Source organism: Sceloporus occidentalis, unplaced genomic scaffold (genome assembly GCF_023333645.1).
Source record: "Sceloporus occidentalis isolate IW3139 unplaced genomic scaffold, rSceOcc1.0.p SCAF_7, whole genome shotgun sequence".
In the NCBI taxonomy this organism is placed as follows: Eukaryota; Metazoa; Chordata; class Lepidosauria; order Squamata; family Phrynosomatidae; genus Sceloporus; species Sceloporus occidentalis.
This window is the reverse complement of record NW_028316987.1, coordinates 20,793,665-20,813,683: the sequence shown is the minus strand read 5'-3', so window position 1 is coordinate 20,813,683 and position 20,019 is coordinate 20,793,665.

The window sequence follows — 20,019 nt, the reverse complement described above, 5'->3', positions numbered from 1 at the left end:
GTGCATCAGTCCTAATGCGCATCAGTCCCAATGTACATCAAGCACTGTTTTGATGATGTCAATGGAGGAAATTCTGGATCAATTGGCAAATTACATACAAATCATAAGGCCAGGAGTTTTTAAAGAACAGAACTTGATGATTTATAAGATGTCAAATAAATTTCTGTATCAGAGTAGCAAATGTTGCATCACATTTTAAAAAGGGATCTTGGGGGCATATGGGAAATACAAGCCACTTAGTTAAATTGACTCAAACTACAGGAAAGGAGATTCCACCGAAACATTAGGAAGAACTTCCTGATGGTAAGAGCTGTTTTACAGCAGAAGACACTTTCTCAGAAAGTGCAGGAGTCTCTTTCTTTGGAAGTTTTTAAACAGAGGCTGAAGGCCATCTGTCCATGGTGCTTTGATAGCATAATTCTGCATGGCAGGGTGCTGGACTGAGTGGCCCTTGAGGTCTCTTCCAAGTCTTTGATTCTGTTATTCAATGTTTCTCAAATAAACTGCTGAAAAGTATTGTTAAGGATGAAATTGCCAAACATAGATTGGTGGACTGGTAGCCATAGATTCTCCAGGAAAAGATTGTCCTGGGAAAAAACAACAACATTGCTTCAGCCAAGGTACGTGTGATCTCACAATCCTTTTATAGTGTTTTTTTTAAAGTGCCAGTAAACATTTGGGCAGGGGTGATATGGCAAACATGATTTACTAAGGTTTTCAAAATGCTTTTTAAAAATTATCCCTCAGCAAGGATTCCCGAGGAAACTTAGTAGTTTGTTTGTTTATTTATTTATTTGCTGCCCTTCTCCCAGAAGGGACTCAAGGTGGCTCACAGACAATAACATTTTTTTAAAAAATACAATAAAATTTAAATCAGTTAAATTAATCTAAAAACAGTATAAAATTACTGTAGTTTACATAAAAATACACAAAAATTAAAAGCATGTCTAAAACACACATACACCATAAAAACCACCCTGGTGTGATTATATATCAAACACCTTCTTAAATAAAAGCATCTTAGCTTGGTGTTAAAAGGCAAGCAGGGAGGGAACCAGCCTAACTTCCCATGGAAGGGCATTCAAGAGGGTGAGAGCAGCTACTGGGAAGGCTCTCTCTTGTGTCCTCACCAAGTGAGCCTGTGATGGTGGTGGGACTGAAATAAAGCCTTTCCCAAAATATCTTTGGCCCGAAACAGATGGGCGAAAAGCACTGTGCTGCCACTGATATTAGGGTTCCGGAGTGCGCAGCATCCACAAGCTCCAGAACCCTAACATGTATGGATGATGCCATCTTTACATTGCACCATCCATACGTGGCACACGTGCATGATGCAAGCACGGCACTGCAGCTGCAACCACCAGGCACCACGCTTATGTCTTGGATGCATCACAGTGCGCGTGCCAAAAAGAGCCCTGCTGCAGCGTCCCTCTGGAACATACTGGGCTTTAGTGTTCACAGGTACATACTGGGCTTTACTGTTCTGACAGGTTCATAGGGAGAGATACTTCAAATAATCTGGGCCTAAACCATATAGGGCTTTATAGGTTATAGCCAGCGCCTTGAATTGTGCACAGAAACAAACTGGTAGCCATTTAAGCTGTCTCAACAAGGCTCCATCAGCATTCTGGACCTGCTGAACTTTCTGAACAGTTTCCAAAGGCAGCCTCACACAGAGTATGTTACAGTAGTCCAAATAGGATATAATCAAGGTATGTGTCACCATAGACCCGATATGACGTCTCAAGGAATGGGCACAGCTGGCACACACATTTTAATTGTGCAAATGAACTCCTGGCAACTGCTGAGACCTGGGCATCCAGGCTCAGAATTGAGTCCAGGAAAACACCAAAACTGTGAACCTGAGATTTCAGGGGGAGTGTAACCCCTTTCAGCAGAAGCAAAATCCCTATTCCCTGGTCATGGGATAAGAGAAGTCTTTCCAATCGAGGTAAAGTAAGGATTATGCAACTCATGGCAGGGTTGGGAAAGGGCAACCCATGGTGTCTTTTTTAGTCTCCTAAGGCCAGAAAGCTAGTGCGATAAAATGGTTTGAAGGCTGGACTAGGAACGTTTGACTAGGAGGAGAATATGAACTAGAAATTTCTTCACATTCTTAGCCATTAGAAATTCTAGTGTTTCAACACTGTTACCAAAAGACTGTTTGATAACCAGAGTTCAAACCCCTGCTCAATCATGGAAACCTACTGTCTCAGCTTTAGAAGAAAGAAGGCAATAGCAAACCTCCTCAGAATAAGTTGTGCCAAGAAAACTCTATAATAGGTTTGTCATAAATTGGAGTCAATCGTTAGGCACATAAGGACAACAAAGTCAGAAAACATAGACGAACCATAGAAAAGATTGCACACGTAATTCCACAATAAGCTCACATAATTTAACAAATGTGAATTCAAAGGCTTTCATGGCCAGCATCCATAGTTTTTTGTGGGGGTTTTGGGCTATGTGGCCATCTTCTAGAAGAGTTTGTTCCTGACATTTCGCCAGCATCTGTGGCTGGCATCTTCACAAATCTATGAAAATATTTAATGACATTTCAGTAAATTAAAAAACATGACCAAATAAACCCTCCCTTTTCCCATGCCCTATCCCAGTCTTATGTCTCTTTGCTCATTTGCGTCTGTCCCTCTAGCAAGGATTAAATCCAATTTTAATTTCAGTGCCAATTTTAATTTCAGTGCCCATTTACTTAGAACCTTTTTATTTGTTTCAAGCTATACATACGCTAGTCAATTTATAATTTTACAAATAAATATTTATCATGTTATAATTTATAATTATAAAACTATAAATTAACAAGGGTATTTATAATTTCAACTTCAGTGCCCATTTGCTTAGAGCTTTTTTATTTGTTTCAAGCTATACATACTCTAGTCAAATTAACTTAAAATAGTGTATTACCATAAAAAGCATTCTCCATCAAGTTTCCTGAGATGTTTTAGCCCCCCAAGGGCTGACTGATTCACAGTATTCTAATCACAGTAGAATTAGCACAAGAGAGTCACAGGTGAGGAGTGGCACAGCACATTTATCCCCCAACAAGACCTATTAATTTGTGTGTCACTTGTTTTCAAAATCCCCATTTAGAAGCATAGATGTTGTGTCATAGTCTTATATTACAAATTACACTTCCACAGCTCCTTTGATAATAAGAACTTGGTTAATTATCAGTTGCTTTAAACAACTGTAATGGCTAGGTTGGAAAGAGCTTGCTGTTGTGGGTCTTAATAGTAATCAGCCTTGACTTATTTCTTCCTTTCATTCTCCCTGTTGTGTCCTCATTCCTGCATATCTGTAGTTACTGGAATTATGTCACATTAAAGCTGAAATCCTATGCAGACTTGTGCACACTGATGTCCCATTGGATGCCGTGTGGCTTGCTTCTGAGTGGACATACTTAGGACTGCAATTCCTAGAGCTTTATCACACTAGCGAGCTCCCGTGGGAAAACAGGATTTAAACAAGAGTTAAATTAAATTTAAATTTATACAGAACCTGCAAATTCGGGAAGTTTATCACACCAAAATGCTGCAAAAGTGAAATGACGTGAAGTTAGACCGAAGTTAAAGCAGAAAAAAAGCCACCTTTTTATTTTCGGAATTTCCTGAAAGTAAAAAGCTGCCATTTTTCTCCGGTTTAACTTTAATAATAATAATAATAATAATAATAATAATAATAATAATAAGTTTTATTTATAGACCACTATTCCGTGTTGATCATAGCGGTGTACAGTAAAAATTGCAATACATAAATAAAACTTATAACAAACTCTTCCCAGATGACCTGAGTGTGCGGGGCGGATTACATGGGGAGAGGCGGTCCTCCAAGTACCCTGGGCCCAAGCCATTTAGGGCTTGATAGGTTATAACCAACACCTTGTATTGGGCCTGGAAGCGAACTTTAGTTTAACTTCATGTTATTTCACGTTAACAGCGACATCATGTGATAAACTTTGGGCATTTCTGGATTTTCTCTGATTTAACTCCCATTTAAACCCCGTTTTCCCGCGGGATCTCGCTAGTGTGATAAACTCCCTAGTGATTCTCATTATACTATAATAATTACAGTGACCAGCCTGTGGCAAACGTTAGTTGTGGGAATGCTGACATGTATGTAAGGTTAGACTATCAGAATCATATTTATATACACAAACCTATACCATATGAAAAGAAATAAAAGGCATGGATATATAGACAATCCCAAAAATATATTGCTGTGCTGTGATTCTTAAAGGTTGGGTAAGGAAGTACAAATGCCCCCAAAAGAACTGTCAGTTGCAGCAATAATATGGAAGGATGTTGATAATATTTATATATTTATTTACAAAATGTGACATAAATCCAATTGCTTTGCTCTTGCTCTGTTCCTTCATGTTCCTCTGAAGTTTTTTTTAGCAGTATTTATTCCAAGGAGGACTCAGTGAATCAATTGCTGGATGCTGAATTGATATTTATGTAAAGCCCATTGATTCAGTGGTTCTACTTTAGTTGGGAGTACCAGATGAACTTGGGTCTAATGCAAACTGCAAATACAATGCATTTTGATATCACTTTAAGTGTCATGGTTCAACGCTATGGAATTCTGAGATTTGTAGTTTTGTGAGATATTTATCCTTCTCTGTTGGAGAGATCTGGTACCACAACAAACTCTAATCATAGTAGAATTAGTATACATTTGGCATTTATTCTGTGCAAAATTTGAACGTGGTTGTTTTACACAGATATCAGCATTTTCTGTGTGGGGAGAACATCTTTTTGTGTAGAGAATAATATTTCAGTGCAGAAATATTAATTCTGAGTAGAAAATGCCTGGCCTGTATGTTTTGAGCTTAACTTCCCTTGTATTGCTACCTTATCCATCTTAGGGAGTATGTGTGGATATTGTTATTATCCAGCAGAGCCCAAAACCTCTGGATAACCTCATCTTCTGGATAACCTCACCCTCTCTACCAAGTGTCACAATGTTCCTTGGAAAGAGCAAAGGAATTTACTCTTCCTGCTGCTTCCCAAGCTGACGTGGCTTCTTCAGTGTACTCAACAGATGGGCCAGCCTTGATATAGTGTCCCAAAGCATGGGCAACTGTATGGAAGTAAATTTTTAAAAATCTGTTAAACGGCAGGACTTCTCAAACTTGAAACTCTTATAAATTAAGCAATTTTCCACCTCAAAACAGTCCATTTGCCAGATTACCTCTCCTTGTTGTTGTTAACTGCCTTTGAGTTGACCCCAACTCATGGCAACTCTGTGGATGAGACTTCTCCAAGATTCTCTGTCTTCCACTGCTCTGCTCAGGTCCTGCAGGCTCAGGACCATGGCCTGTGTAATTGAATCTAGACATCTAGCATATGCTCTCCCTCTCTTTCTGCTACCCTTTGCCTTACTTAGCATTATGATTTTTTCTCATGAGTCATGCCTTCTCATGATGTGGCCAAAATACAACAACCTCAGTTTTGTCACTCTGGCTTCCAGAGATAATTTGGCCTTGAACGTTCAAGAACCCATTTGTTTGTCTTTTTGGCCATCCACAGTATCTTCAGCACTCTTTTCCAGCACCACATCTCAAATGAAATTTTCTTTCTATCCACTTTCTTCACTCTCCAGCTCTTACATCCATACATGGTGATGAACAATACAATGCCTCGGATGATCCTCATCTCTCCTACAATGCCAAATTTCAGATCAGTCTGTTGAACTATTTCCTGGTATAACCTGTGGCTCATGACACCTATGTCAGGAAGGTGGAGAATCAACTCCAGATTTTAAAATAAACCTTAAAAGAGTTGTCCAAGATCCTGAAGCCTATTCTCCAAATGTTGGATATCTTTCTGAAAGCTGTCTAAAACTTGGAGTGACTTTACTGCCTCGCTGACATGAAAGCCCCCAGTCACACTGCCATAGAACCTATTGCCTCACTTCCCCCCAAATTGTGGTTATAATGAGATGCAACCCACTTCTCCTTAACAAAATGCTCTATAATTAAATCATTTTCCCTATTAGATTTACATCCACTCTTCCTCTAACCATGCTATATTACTTGTTCTTGCATGAACTAACTGGATGCCACTATTTTATATACCCAGGTTTGCTGTGTTTTTGCAATACAGCCACCACAAAATTTGATTGATATGCCAAGATATCTCTTCAACTACACCATAATTATCAAAGCATTACTGCCCCCCTTCCCTTCAATTGCATGGCTACCAGTTGTTAATAACAGATTTGTTTAATTAATGGCATGAGGCAAAGCCAAGGTTGATGTACTAATAAACAGGCCATTAACTTTGGTAATGACCAATTTGGAAAGACGATTACAAGCTGTATTCTTCATCTTATAAAAAAAGCAAGAGTGCAGTTTTAGCTTCAATTGCAGCTTTATTTTAACAGAAGTAGTTGCCTTGCAATGACATCCTCATGGTTATACAGCCCATTTGTCAGAAAAAGTAACATGTTACTGAGAATCAAAGCATGTGTATTTTAAAATTAAACAGAGAAAGAGCTAAAAGAGAATGTGAGGGGAAGAAGAGAAGTGAAGGCTTTCAGCTCCAAGGCTGGCTCATTTTCATCACATTTTATTTTATCCAAAATCATAGAATGACATAACAAACTAGTTCCCATTCTAATCCTTTGTCTCCTAAAGGTTGTTTCATGATAGTTTTTCTCAATCATAAAATAAGATAATCTTGGCCATCTGGAAAACTAGGAAACGTAGATCAAAGTAGGCAGCTGGAAGCAGGTGCCCTTTCACTCCACACAACTATAGTACTATGATTCTACTTTAACTGCCATGGTAACATCCTATGGAATCCTAGAGTTTGTACTTTGGTGAGGCACTAGAGGAGCCCTATGGCTGGGAATTCTAACTGCCCCTCCCTAAACTCCAAATCTCTGGATTGCATAGGATGCAGCTATGGCAGCTAAAGTGGACTCAAACTACTATAACTGTGTAGTGCGAGAAGGCCCCAGGGATGTATTTTAGATAAATACACATGAAGGATAATAGGAATTTGAAATGCAATGCTACAGAACTAGGAAGTAATGTGTTACAAGTAACAATGGCCCGATACAGATGGGCAAAAAGCACTGTCATGGGGCCGATTTTAGGGCTTGGGAATGCAGAACATTCGCATGCTCCCAAGCCCTACTGCACACCCCTGGCACCATCATGTCTCACCCCCATCCACATAGCCATGATGACATACGCGTGGCACAGCCTCCAAACACTGCCTCTCTACGCATACATCATCAGTGTGCACAAGAGCACCAAGAGCACCCTGGGCACATCCCAGAAAGAACCCACTGGAAGTGGGTTCTTTTTATGCCTCTTGCAAGCTGCACCATTTGGTTGTTGCTGCTCCATGCGGGGCAAAAACGGGTAGCTGCAGACTGCCTTTTCAGGGCTGTCTGTACAGCCCCAATGCTACTTAGAACACATTATTTTGGGAGTAATGAATGATGTCTCAACAAGTTTATGTTTTAAAACAAAATTTTAACTCTTGATGTTCTTATTTTTAAAATGTAAAATTACACTCAAAAGAGGAACATCTGTAATGAGTTAGTAACAAATTATTATTGAATAATAATATCTTAAACAACTAATAAATAACCTTAATGAACTGTTTTGAAAGCAAGAGTAACAAGTATTGCATTTAAAAAAATAACATTCAACATTACCTGCTTTCATACCTTTGTGACAGGCTACCCAGATGTTCCCAGGTAAAGCATATTCCCACAAAACATTTCAGGATGTATCAGCTGCAGATATATAGCCCTCAGTTGCATCTACAGCACAAAATTCTAAAGAAAGCAAACACACAAAATCAAAGTCAGCTTACGATTTCAATGTTCTGATTTGAACAATCATGTTGCACAGCCCTTGCTGTTTTTTGTGTAATTTCAGGTATTTCTACTTGAATGCTTCACTGCAATTTCCTTCTGAATTTGTCCAAAATCAAAGAACTTTTTTTCCCCATCTAGAAAACTTTTTCTTATCAAATGTATGACACCAACGTTTTTGTTCAGGCCTGAAGCTTTCCCTTTATTATTCATTGTTCTGTTTTCTTTTCTCCTAATACTCAGGCCTTTTTCATTTTACACTATTATAACACATTTTGCCACTTTAACTTCCATGGCTCCATCCTATTTTGTGAGATACTTACTTGAAAATTGTAGTGTTTTACCATACTACAAATCCCAGAATTCTGTATGATCTATCCATGGCGGTTATCAAAGGGCCATAATTGAAATAGTGAGATGTGTTCAGTTATACCACATCAGTTCTCTTTCCCTTGAAATTACAAGTCCTTTCTCTCCATCACTCAGAAAAACTCTGTCTCTGGACTCTGGGCAAGGCAAATGGTCCATTGATAACTGTAACCTTCTCTCAGGTCTTCCAATAACACAGACAAGTCTTATTCTCCCATCGAGACTTTTGTCACCAAAATCATTCACTTCTTAGGTATGAAATCATGGGACATTCTTAATTTTTCATTATCTTCATTTCACCCCCAAATTTAGCACCAGCACTTTATCTGACTCTTAAAAGCCATCCACTGCTTCCCCCATATTTCCACACTTATATATGAGCGGATATGAATGTGGAAATTATGCACATTTTGTTGTACTGCAGTCGAGATGCTCATATTTGCAATGGCAACAAGAGGTAATTGGAGGAAAGCTCTCAGCAAACATGCTCTAGGGATTCTTTTTTCCCTATTCTGCTTTTCAGTCATTTTAAAAGCCTGTATTCCGGTATTTGAAATACAGATGACCCAGTATACACTGTTCTGGAATCCCTCCCAAACAATTTCAGCAGCATTTGAGACATGCTACAGACTGTATTATCATTGATTCTACCCCATAAGTCTTGGGAACAGTCAGAGGAATAAGGTAGAATGGGAAAGAAAATGGGGGCTCCCTCCGTAATTGCTGGAACTGCTGTCTTTCCAAAATTATTGGAAACTCACCGAGACACAAATGGAGTTAATAGTGGGGTCTAGCAGTGTGGATTGCCAGATCATCCATTAGTAGTAATTCTTCAGGGCTTTTCTTCAGATTATTAAACATTTCAAGGGAATAGTGAATGACCTGCAATCACACCACTTAACAGCTGCTCACATGTCACTTGCCAAAAGCCAGAAATAAAAGAGTGCTATTTTCACCAAATGCAGAGCTTGCATCCAAGAGATTCCAGTTGTGCCATGAACCATGGAAACCACTTTAATTATTGTATTGCACCATGTCCATACCTGGGCTCCTCGTCATCAATACATGTATCACTCTTCTAATAAAGTTTTGAAAACTCAAAGATTAAAAAACTGATTTGATATTCAAATGCTCAATGCACAACTTTTCTTTGTGAGGTTTAAAACACACACACACACACACACACACACACACACAAGAGAAAAGCACCAAGCCTTGAAATCTCTCACTGTTTTTCCAAAAGCACTCACTGGGTCATCAAGAGAGTAATCCTGAGGGCTAGTTTTGACATGAATTGTATCACTTATTTATTCCATTCAGGATCTGCGTGAGACACTGTTAGGAACAGAAGCAGTGTGCTTTACATGAGGATGTCTTTGGAATGCATTCAGAATCTTTATCTGGTCCACAGTGCAACATGGTCTAGTCAGAGAGAGAATATGTTATGCCTCTGTTTCAATTGGTTGCAGTAAGGATTTCCCAGATGCTGTGCGCAGGGGTCAAGCCAGAATAATCATGAATCCCAGGGCCTAGTTCTGCCTCACAAACAGGCCATCGGGAATCACTGGAACCAGAAGGGAGCCAGTTGGAATCAGATGGGAAGCTGGATGTGGAAAAGGCTGAAGTCTGTGGAACAAACCAAGATAGTGAAACATTTGTGTAGAACTTTGGAATGAAGGATGTGGAGACAAGAGGTGGGAGAAGAAAAGCTTCCAGAAGAAAAGAGTTGCAGTGTGCAAGTGATTTGCACAATCACTTTCACTTGAGTCATGAACAGGATAAGGATGGGAGAGTGATCCCATCCCTATCTCATCCTCCATGTGATAGTCTCCTTTGTCAGCATTCAAGTGGTATGTTCCCACCACCGACACTGAATCAACAAAGTGTTTCAGGAAACTGGGGCCCTGTCTGCACAAGCCAAAAGTAAAGGGGCCCCCACCTGTTCCAATAGTGAAGAATTTGGATGGCACAGGGCCCAGTCCTTGATTCTGGTATGAACTATCCAGATGACATCTGAACAATTCAGCACCAAACCTGGTGTATACCCTACTTAAAATAGTTTAAAATAGTTTTGAGGCCAAAGTTGTGGATTTTGGTATGACCCATGTATAAGTTGAGGGTAAAACTTTGACGCTCTTGAGGTCCATGGTGGATCTTCAGCATTTCCCAGGCAGTGGACAAAGGCTGTTTCTCTGACACAGTGGAGCTTATCGCACGGGGCTCCAGGAACACAGCTATCACAGAATGAAAGGGATCGTGATGGGAACGGAATGGGGAAAGGATGCATTTTACTGCACACCAGAATGCCTCCGATGCTGCCAGAAGTCTGTGTTCCATTCCCCATCTGTTCCCCATCTATGCCAGAGAGGCCAATTGTCAGGAACTGTTCAGAACAGTTCTTGAAAATCGCCTGCTCTGGGACGGATGGGGAATGGAACAAGGACTTCCAGTGGCATCAGTGGCATTCTGGTGTGCAGTAAAATGCATCCTTTCCCCGTTCTCATCATGCCCCCTTTCATTCTGTGCAAGTTGCATTCCTGGAGCCTGGTGTGACAAGCTCCAACATGGGAGCACCAAAGAGCCCCAGTTGCAGCCATTTCTTCCTTGGAGTAGGGTTAAACAGTCACAGGCACCCTCTGCCTCTTACCTACCAAGAAACCTATTTTACAGTAGACTCTCCCCAGAATGGAAGCTCTTTACTTCTGGCCCATCCACAGTTGTCTGTAGCAGCTGGCTTGCCTTCTCACTGAGGGTGAGGAGGAGGCGGGGGTGAAGAGTCAGTTGGGGGAGAGGCAAATGTAAAAGGAGCTCAGTCAAGGAGGGATAGAAAGTGTGTATGTGTGCATGCTGAACTAGGGACGGTGGGGAGGAAACTGTGTGTGTGTTTGTGACTGGATCAGCTGTTGCTCCCATAGAAATAAAAATCGCCCTGGACTCTCTTTTCTTCCAGCAGCCCATTTCAAGGCACTGGCATCGCCATACTGACTCATATATAAGTTGCCCCAGGATTTGGGGTTCAATTTTTGGGCTTAAATTTCTCAATTTATAGATGAGTTTATATGGTAAGTATCCAGGTTATCACCTACTGTAGTATTTACTGGATACATTTTCCAATTGTCCAGTTTTTAAATTGGTTTATCTACAATGGATGCTTCATGTACGGAAAACTAATGAATCAAGTAGAATCTGGGGATGTAAATCTTCAATCTGTCTTAAAACAAATCAAGCGTCTACTAATTACTTACACGGGCAGAGAGAAAAAAATTAGACTGGAAGGAGTAATTTATACAACTACAACCTTTAACTGATTTTATCAATACAGTAATCAATATGCAAAGCATAATCTTATGTACTATATTTGCATGTTGGTGCCAATATCTTTGTGGGTGATGTAGAAAAGAGACAAGATCCCAGGATATTTGAGGAAAAGAATATTTTGTAATTGAATATAGTTCTGTGTGTTTCAGCCTGGAAATATTTTTACAGCCTTCCTCAGAGACTGTTTAAAGAAAAAGGGACAATACATAGCTAACACTAATTACAGCAAGAAACCGGTTACAATTTGCTATATCAATTATATATCCATTTAACATACATCAAACTATACATAATTTGTCTCCATTTTTTAAAAAATATATCAAGCAAAACAAAAATGTACATAAAAATAATACTTACATTATAACTTTAAAAGCATTCTGTAGGGATTCTAAAAACAGTGTCTCCCAAGTTTATGCCTGGCAACTGTTAATTTATAAAGTAGGGGGCAGAGTATAATGCCATTTCAATTTTTTCAATGTCTATCAAGGATATCCGTATCATAACAACTCTGCAGCAGCTCAAGGACTCAGGGCATGAGTGAAAACTCAAAGCCCTAGATTTTTTCCCCCTATATACAATTTCTTACAGAGACACCTAGTGGCATAAACCACATTTTTGGTGTTACAAGTCAAAAAATGTTTCAAGTTCTTGCAACCTGATTACACTAAAAGTAACGGCTTTCTGAGAACAATGATCCTTTTAACTTGTTACTTCTAATCTTTGGGAGGAATGTGATTTAGATAGATTCTTAATCTACCTAACCCAGTGGTTCCCAACCTGTGGGTCGGGACCCCTTTGGGGGTCGAATGACCCTTTCATGGAGGTCGCCTAAGACCATTGGAAAACACCTATTTAATTACAGTTATGAAGTAGCAACGAAAATAATTTCATGGGTTTGGGTCACCACAACATGAGGAACTGTATTAAAGGGTCGTGGCATTAGGAAGGTTGGGAACCACTGACCTAACCTCACTCCATTTCCATAGCTACAAAAGAGCATAAATTATTCCATCAACCAAACACACTATTTCACTCACTTTAGTAAACAAGTTCCTGGGAAAGCATGCTAGAGAAATACAAATGGAAGCCTTTTCTCATCAGATGCTTAATGTCTTGATAAATGTAATGGTAGGGCCAGTCGGAAGAGCACCTGCGGAATCTGTTGACCGATGGATAGAAACTTCACGCCTGGTGATCAATTGAGGACTACACAGTTATTTACCTGTTCTCCATAGAACTATGGCGGGATACAAACTGCCATATAGTACGTATTGTATACGTACTAGGGTTAGGAAGGGGTGGTGCTTCCGCACCCCCCTAACCCTAGTACGTATACAATACGTACAAGATGGCGGCACCCCTTCCACATGGGCGCCGCCATCTTTACGTACTGGACGCATAGCGTCCAGACGTGTCGCGGCGCTAATGATGTCACGAATGCACCCTTGGCGCTTCGCGACGTCATCAGTGCGCTGCGGAAAGAAGCTCTGAAATTGAGCTTCTTTTTTGCTCCGCACGGGAGCTGCGCGGTTTGGCTACTGCAGCTCCTGCGCAGAGCAAATGGCGCCGGCGGGGGAACGCCGCAAAGCGGCGGTTTGTATCCCGCCTATGTGACCCTTTGGCTTCCACCTCTGATGCAGAGTGGGGTGCTATCTGCATCTAGGGAATCAACAGCTGTCTTGTCTTTGAAGCCCTCCGCCTGAAATCTATCATAAGGTTTACCAACTCCTCCTCCAGAGAGAATACCCCCAGCAGTGTCAAGACTGAAAAATTCAACTCATCCCTGGCATAGAGAGTTGTTGTGTGGGTTGTGATCCTGTCTCTTTTGCATATGAACCACTAATATCAATACAGCTGACCCTTCACATCTACAGAGTCCGCATCCATGAATTCAACTATCCACAGCTTCAAAATACCATCCCCCCCCCCAAAAAAAAAAAATCCAAAAAGCAAACCTTGATTTTGCCATTTTATATAAGCAGTACTATTTCATATAATGGGACTCGAGAATCTATGGATTTTGGCATCTATAGGGGGTCCTGGAATCAAACACCATCAGAGGCCAAGGGCCCACTATATTTCAATTTGTGGAGCCCAAGGATGTGAGCAAGATCCTTGGAAATGAGATCCTTGCCCTTCCTGGGTTATTAAGAAGACCAGAGGACGACTGACTGGGTAAGGGAAGTGATTAATGCCTTTTTACAACAAGGCTGGCCCAGTCAGAATCTCTTTCCTTGTAAGAAGGTACAGCTATGTCCAAGGAGAGATGCACGTAATATTTTGAGATGCTCATAATACACCTCTTTCTTCTCATAGACTTATTGCATCAAAACAGAAATAGGCATACTAGGTGCTGGCAATGTTGCAGTGAATCTGCACGGGGCCCTCCATGATGACGTACGTGCAGCGTCCAAATGGTGCCACGTGGATGTCATCAGTGCATGAGAGGGTGTCAATGGCACTGTGCGTGCACCCTAAAAAGAATCCACTGGGAGTGGGTTATTTTTAGGGCTCCCGGAGGCCGCAGCATTTGGTTGCTGCAGCCTCCGTGTGGCACAGAAAGGGGCGGCGTCTCAGTACTCCTTTCTGCCCATCTCTATCGGGCAAAAGAAAATTTAGGATCTTTTATTGGCTAGGAAAAAGATTGTCTATCACACATCAAAGGCCAAATGTGCATGGTAAAGGACCACTAAGACAGGGTTTCAAAGTTGGGGAATAGAGCTGTAAATTAGCCGTCTCTGACTTGAGTACAGTAAACATCCTACTGTAAATCAGCTTCCTCTTCCTGTCTTCTGGAAATGTGAATTCTTCCCTGTTGCAGCTCCCAAACTATCTGATCGATCAAAGCTCACTTTGGGGTTCATGGCAGCTTGGTTACGTGACCAGGTGTGATAAGCCTCGTGGCTGCTTGCAGTCAGAGTACATTCAGGGCCACGGTAAGGGAACACACACACAAGGAATTATCTTGCAACAGATAATAGAAGGAGAGGAAGACCACATAGCAGATGGATGGACTCAAACAAGGAAGCCATGACCCTGGAACTGTAGGACCCGAGCAGAATAGTTGAGGATAGCAGGTCTTGGAGGTGTCTCATTCACATGGTCACCATGAGTTATAGTCAACTCAAATGCAGTTAATAACAACAAATACAGCCATCATGACCAGCACCCACCAATCATTTTCCTGGCTAAAAGTGAAGAAAGTATCTTCTCATTTTTGCAATTCATGGACTATCTGTTTTCATACTTAACCGGGGAGGAAGTCTGGTTGGGTCATAATTGCAGCTGTTCTAGCTAGACATCATTAAATCTTGATGTGATACACATTTGTATACTAATTGATAAATGAGAAGAATGCATGTTAGTCTTCACTTACTGAAAGAGAGAGTGAGAGAGAGAGAGAAAGCAAGAAAATGTGCTGTCCCCTTTGCACAGTTGAAGGTACAAATAGGCTCCTGCTGTGTTTGTAATTTACTGATACCTAACCATGAATATAGATAATTAATGTTTAAAGGAAATGTGAACACCATTGTTGTAAATCTATCCATTCTCTGTAATCACAGCACTCATTCAGCACAGGCTATTTATACTCCCACCCATAGTCTGGTTATATTGATTAGTTATGAGCACACAGCCTTGCATTCGCAGCATTCCATCTATTAAATTTATGGTCAAAATGACATTGCATTTACACTCAGCAGCACTGTGCTACAGTGCCAACAAACATGAGGCCATTTCATATACATTCACCAATCACTGTCCATATGGTACAATCTATCTTACAGAATGTATAGGGAGGTGTAGGGGTAGTGCAGGGGTGTGGGAATCCTACCCAAAGCATTTGTCATGGCACTACTTCAAAAAAGAGAGAGAGCAAACGCATACTATAAATATCTAATAGGTAAAAGATCTGTGCAAACTAACAAATGAATATTCTTGCATGGTAAGAGCGGGGGGGGGAAACAAAAACATACAGCATAATGATCCTGGGCTGAATATTCCATTCCAGGCTTGAATGAAAAGATCAGAAACCTTCAGTATGCTGCACACTCAGGCTCAGTGGGAAGCCTTTCTGGTTCCATACCCATTTCACAGAACCCTCCTTCAGAATAATTACACAACAAAAATACTCCCACCAGATTCACTTCCTTGCAGTGTGGGGAGCAAGTCTTCTCTGCATGAATCTATCTACCTTTCATGATCAACATTAAAGGCTCAGGGGCACTGCTTCAGAGGCATACTCAGTTGAGAGGTGGGGCAGCATGTAAAGTTTTGGTGAACAATCAAGACTTTATGTTGTGAGGCTTTTGGACTGTTAACTTACCATTCTGCTGTTGTAATTGGTTTATCACTGCTTTGTTCAATCTCAGTTTCTTTTGAATTTCTAGCATGAGAATATGGCAATTGTGTAATATTATGTTTTTCATGCATAGAGTAAGGTGCCTTTGTAGCCAAAAGGCAGGACATAGATCTTCTAAATAAAGGGAATTTCACATGCAGCCATTGTCCATCTCACAAGTTCTGTTGCTTAGCACTGAGTTCCTTCAAACTTGCTGTATGTTCATGAGCAAGTGTCTTTATGTGATAGTTAAATCTCTCAGGGACTTCTCTTGTACAGCTATAAGTTCCAACAGTTTTTTTAAAAAATTCCTCTCTCAGAGATGAGGACATTCAGTACTTTAACATGAAGTCACAGAAGAAGTGGCCAGATCACCTCAGGACTGCAGCAACCAGATGCTGCGTTCCTGAGGGCACCACTGCTGCAGTCCTGAATGGGCCACGAAAAGGAATGATAAGAAAATGCTCCTTTTATGGCCAGTGTTGGGCTGCATTCAGCGGCCCTAGCGCAACCTCTAAGCAATCCTGCGGTATGCATTATGTGCACACCCTGCCCCTGGATTGGCCCAATGTTGGCCCTTTTGGGTCATCTGTTTGAGACCTCAGTTACTAGTGACAGTAAGGCTGATTTGTCCTAGGACCCATTACTTTGTCTTTTTAGCAGTCCATGGTCTCTGTAAAACTTTCCCCTAGCACCAAATTTCAAAAGCATTAATTATCTTCCAGCCAGCTTTCTTCACTATCCAACCTTTATAGCCATACATAGAAATCAGAAATACTGTGCCTTGGATTTTTCTGATTTTGGCATCTACTGATATATTTTTACCCTTGGTGATCTCTGCTTTCTTTGTGTCTGCCATTCCAAGTCTTATCCTTCTTCTGATTTCCTGATGAAAGTATCCCTTTTGTTTTTGTGGGTTTTTCGGGCTATGTGGCCATGTTCTAGAAGAGTTTACTCCTGATGTTTTGCCAGCATCTGTGGCTGGCATATATATATACTGTGTTGACCCTATGTAAGGAGGAGTTATTCCCATGTTAATCTGTGTACAGTTTTGTTGTTGCTGGCAGGGCCTCAGGGTGGGAGGATATGCAAAGGAGGATTAGTGTCTGCTAATTGATGATCATTGTCTGCTGGGAAGGCTCCTGACCCTGCAGACAATGATTAACATGGGAATCACAGATTAACATGAGAATCACTCCTCCTTACACAGGGTCACACATACACACACACACGCACGCACATGCGCGCACGCGCGCGCACACGCACGCACTTTTCCGGGTCAGCATCCTCTGAAGATGCCAGCCACAGATGCTGGCAAAATGTCAGGAATAAACTCTTCTAGAACATGGCTACATAGCCCAAAAAACCCACAAAAAACTATGGGTGCTGGCCATGAAAGCCTTCAACTTCACAGTATCCCTTTTATTAGCGACTGAGCCAACTTCTGTGGTCATTATTTTTGTTTTCCTTCCTCTGTATTAAGAATGGGGAAAGTGCGCCTCCCCTAGGCCACATGAGTCCCTTGGGAGCCCTGAAATGAAACTCTTGAAACTCCCCTGAAGCTCCCCAAACCCCCACAACCCAACATTTTTTTCACACACCCCCAAAGCTTTTAAAATTGCTATAAAGCACATCAGTTTTGTCTGTGAGGTCCAAATCCTTCATATGCCACCCCCGCAAAAAAAAAGCCAAAAATTGACTGAAATCAAAAGCAGAAGTGATGCACTCAGCACACTGGGTGGCTTGCTTATGTTCACAGCATGAAAATTGACCCTAACCCTTCTGCATTTATCCAACCATATATGAGGGGGAGTGCTATTGTTGTGTGCCTTCAAGTTATTTCTGGCTTATGGTGACCCTAAGGTGAAGCAATCATGGGGATTTTTTTAGGCTGAGCATGTGTGAATTGTCCAGGATCCCCTAGTAGGTTTCCATGGCCAAGCAGGGATTAGGACCCTGACCTTCAGTGGTGAATAATAAGGAAAGAAGAACTCCAAAATCTGGGCTAGATAGTTTAAAACATGAGATCTACCTTTAAGATCAGTCCAGAGAGTGAAGATTTGATGAGTCATTGCTACATATGGTAGTATCACATGTTGGAGTGGAAACACAATGGTATGTGTATTACAGAAGATGGCAATGATGTATTCAAGTCTTTTACTCCAAGTCTCAAATCAAGTGTCAGGTCTCCACCTTCAGGTCTCAAGTTGAATCTCAGGTTCTTGCAAGATACTTTCAAGGCAGGTCTCAAGTCAAGTCTCAAGTCTGGGAGCCAACTTTAACATAAAAAAGGAGGTGGTGGTAGAGTGTGTCAGTGGGGAGGCATGGAGTTTCTATAACTAGAAAATCAAGAAGACATGCACAAAGTTAGGTTTAAAAATTCTTGGAAGGGAGCAGCAAATATGTTAGGCAATAAGCTTGAGGTGGAAGGATACTTCTAAAACATTTCAAACACTTTTCAAAAGCTTTAGAAGGATCGTTCAATGTGCAGTGGGGACAGGCTGCTGAGTAGACCTTGCCTCAAGCCTAACATATTTGCTGTTTTTTAATTAAACTAGACCAGCAAGTTGGTTGCTAAAAATATACAAGTCTTGAGTCAAATCAATGTATCTTCGGCCCAGAACAGACCGCCCAAAAAGGGAGGCCTGCCAGCGGCCTAATTCCCTCCAGAGGGAAGCCGCAGCCGCCAAACAGGTTCTTTTTGCTCTGCAGGGCAGACGTCACAAGTGCAACGCCCATGTACACAGGACACCACCATTGTTATGCCACCACTCCATACTAGGGTTAGGGACTGTGCGGCAAATAGTAGAAGTAGGCTCCATACAGACAGGCCAAAATAAAGCTGCTTCGGGTCACTTTGGAGGTATGCTGTTTCTATGATGCATGTGTACTAAGAGTCCAGAAGCTGCGCCAAAGCTGTGCGCTAGTCCTTAGGACTGGATCGTGGCTGTGGCGTGGCTTCTGGACTCTTAGGACGCATGCATTATTTAAACAGTATCCCTCCAAAGTGACCCGAAGCAGCTTTATTTTGGCCTGTCTGTATGGAGCCTACTACTACTATTTGCCGCACAGTCCCTAACCCTAGTACGTAGACAGATTCTAACCCTAGCCGTAGACAGATTCTACCTGAATTTCCGTTTCAAAGCCATCTAAATTAGGGTCCATTACCAGAGCTCACAAGAGAAAAGCAATCTCAGAGTTGATACTTTTGCCTCCTTACATGTGTTGCAATTTCTGATGCAAGAGCTTTTACAGTTCACTGCTATGAGCCTTTTACCCCATGCTGGGCAAACTGAACAGGAAAAGGAGTTGGCAAAAGTGCCTTGTGAAGTACGTGACACAAAGCGACAATGCGAAGAGGAAAATTCTCCAGCATGATGTGGGAGTTCTGTTAAGGGAAATCCAATCCTCATTTCACGGAAAGGATCGAGAGCAACTATAGTTTCCCTTCTGTCCTTGGGTAGTTTTGTCACCAAATGCCTATTGCTTATCTAGTAACACCTGCAACTTTAAAAAGGTGAGATGGAATTAATATGTAATTTTCAAAGGAAGTTCTTTTTCATCCCCGCCACATACTGTAGATGGAGGGGAAATCTTGGTTGATTAACTCCATTCAAAGTATTCCTGTCTTGGGGAAAAATAAGTGGGAGCTGAATATTGTGTGCAATTTGAGCACACTGCTGGGCCACTGATCTGCGTTTCATCCCAGGTGATTGATCAGGATGCCACATGAATAATGGAAATGTTAAACTAAATGTCTATAAAAGGAAGTGAGTAGCTGGTTAAATGGAAACACAAATTTAAGATCCTGTAAATCAATATTTTGCTAATTGGTATATTAATTACCACTTCTCTCAAATCCAAAGTGCTTGCCTCTGTTGAAATTTTTTAGGCTGTTTAGAATATGTATAGGTGAATTCCAGTTCAAATTGTTCCATTTTAGCATCACATGAAAAGCAGTAGTATCTCTCCTAAATGGTTTTTTGCTCTCAAACCATCTGGGGATGAAGAGAAAGAAACTGCAAATTTATACTCTTGGAAAAAATTCGAACCTTGGGTAAAACAGACATAGGGTACATTTACACTGTAGAAATAATAAAGTTTGACACCACTTTAACTGCTATGGCTCCATCCTATAGAAT